This window comes from Bos indicus, chromosome 10, assembly GCF_029378745.1.
Source record: "Bos indicus isolate NIAB-ARS_2022 breed Sahiwal x Tharparkar chromosome 10, NIAB-ARS_B.indTharparkar_mat_pri_1.0, whole genome shotgun sequence".
Taxonomy (NCBI): domain Eukaryota; kingdom Metazoa; phylum Chordata; class Mammalia; order Artiodactyla; family Bovidae; genus Bos; species Bos indicus.
Genome location: NC_091769.1, coordinates 71,040,900 through 71,043,214, shown reverse-complemented (window position 1 = coordinate 71,043,214; position 2,315 = coordinate 71,040,900). Strand labels below are relative to the sequence as shown.

Genomic DNA, 2,315 nt, shown 5'->3' with positions numbered 1-2,315 from the left:
TTGTTCCATGCCCAGTTCTAACTGTTGCTTCCTGACCTGCATACAGATTTCTCAAGAGGCAGGTCAGATGGTCTGGTATTCCCATCTCTTTCAGAATTTCCCACAGTTTATTGTGATCCACACAGTCAAAGGCTTTGGCATAGTCAATAAAGCAGAAATAGATGTTTTTCTGGACTCTCTTGCTTTTTCCATGATCCAGCAGATGTTGGCAATTTGATCTCTGGTTCCTCTGCCTTTTCTAAAACCAGCTTGAACTTCTGGAAGTTCATGGTTCACATATTGCTGACCCCTGGCTTGGAGAATTTTGAGCATTACTTTACTAGCATGTGAGATGAGTGCAATTGTGTGGTAGTTTGAGCATTCTTTTGCATCGCCTTTCTTTGGGACTGGAATGAAAACTGACCTTTTCCAGTCCTGTGGCCACTGCTGAGTTTTCCAGATTTGCTGGCATATTGAGTGCAGCACTTTCACAGCATCATCTTTCAGGATTTGGAATAGCTCCACTGGAATTCCATCACCTCCACTAGCTTTGTTCGTAGTGATGCTTTCTAAGGCCCACTTGACTTCACATTCCAGGATGTCTGGCTCTAGGTCAGTGATCACACCATCGTGATTATCTGGGTCGTGAAGATCTTTTCTGTACAGTTCTTCTGTATATTCTTGCCATCTCTTCTTAATATCTTCTGCTTCTGTTAGGTCCATACTATTTCTGTCCTTTATCAAGCCCACCTTTGCATGAAATGTTCCTTTGGTATCTCTGATTTTCTTGAAGAGATCTCTAGTCTTTCCCATTCTGTTGTTTTCCTCTATTTCTTTGCATTGATTGCTGAAGAAGGCTTTCTTATCTCTTCTTGATATTCTTTGGAACTCTGCATTTAGATGTTTATATCTTTCCTTTTCTCCTTTGCTTTTTGCTTCTCTTCTTTTCACAGCTATTTGTAAGGCCTCCCCAGACAGCCATTTTGCTTTTTTGCATTTCTTTTGCATGAAGATGGTCTTGATCGGCCACACCCAAGCTTAATTCTCATCATGTAGTTCTCTATGTAGGTGTTGAAAGTAAAAGTGAAGTTGCTCAGTCACGTCCGACTCTGCAGCCCCATGGACTGTAGCCCACCAGGCACCTCCATCCGTGGGACTCTCCAGGCAAGAGTACTGGAGTGGGTTGCCGTTTCCTTCTCCAGGAAGGATCCAGGAGATCTTCCCGGAGATCTTCCCAACCCAGGGATCGAACCCGGGTCTCCTGCACCGCAGGCAGACGCTTTACCATCTGAGCCACCAGGGAAGTTCAAGTAGGTGTTAGCTGATTAAAAAAAAAAAAAGATTCCCTGTGCTCCCAATCTACTTGTCCTGTGCTTACAACAATGAGAGGTTTCTTAAATGATGAAAACTACTCAACTTGCACTATTCACATCCACCTGGAACCTCAGAATGTGACCCTATTTGGAACAAGGACTTTGCAGATGTGATTAAGGTAAAGAGCTTAAGATGAGATCATCCTAGAAGAGGGGAGTGCCCTAAATTCAATGATGAGTTCCCTTATAAGAGATAGAAAAGAAGACCCAGACACACAGAGAGCAAGCCATGTGAAGACAAGGGCAGAAACAAGAATGAGGCATCTATAAGGCAAAGAACACTAAGGATTACCTGCAGCCACCAGACCCTGAAGTTGTTCAGTTGCTCACTTGTGTCCAACTCTTTGTGACCCCATAGACTACAGCACACCAGGTTTCCCTGTCCTTCCTCATCTCCTGGAGCTTCCTCAAACTCAGGTCCATTGAGTCGGTGATGCCATCTAACCATCTCATCCTCTGTTGTCCCCTTCTCCTGCCTTCAATCTTTCCTAGAATCAGGGTCTTTTCCAATGAGTCAGCTCTTCACATCAGGTGACCAAAGTACTGGAGCTTAAGCTTCAGCATCAGTCTTTCCAATGAATAATCAGGATTGAGTTCCTTTAAGACTGACTGGTTTGATCTTGCAGTCCCAGGGACTCTCAAGAGTCTTCTCCAATACCACAGTTCAAAAGCATCAATTCTTTGGCACTCAGCCCCTTGGAAGAAAAGCTATGACAAACCTAGACAGTGTATTAAAATGCAAAGATATTACTTTGCCAACAAAGGTCTGTACAGTCAAAGCTATGGTTTTCCAGTAGTCATGTATGGATATGAGAGTTGGACCCTGAAGAGAGGCGTGGAACAGACTCCCACTCAGAGCCTCTGCAGGCAACCAACCTTGCTGACACCTTGATCTCAGACTTCTGGCCTCTAGAACAGTGAGAGAAGAAATTTCTGTTGATTTAAGTTTGTATAATTTGTTAT

The 2,315-nt window shown here is 43.7% G+C and overlaps 1 non-coding gene across 1 annotated transcript; it reads right to left on the bottom strand.

Annotated features, from left to right (window-relative positions):
- Positions 1-1,210: 1,210 nt before the first annotated feature.
- On the bottom strand, positions 1,211-1,282 carry TRNAR-GCG (transfer RNA arginine (anticodon GCG)). Its single transcript has one exon. It is a non-coding gene; the product is annotated as a tRNA-Arg (tRNA).
- Between the last annotated feature and the right edge of the window lie 1,033 nt (positions 1,283-2,315).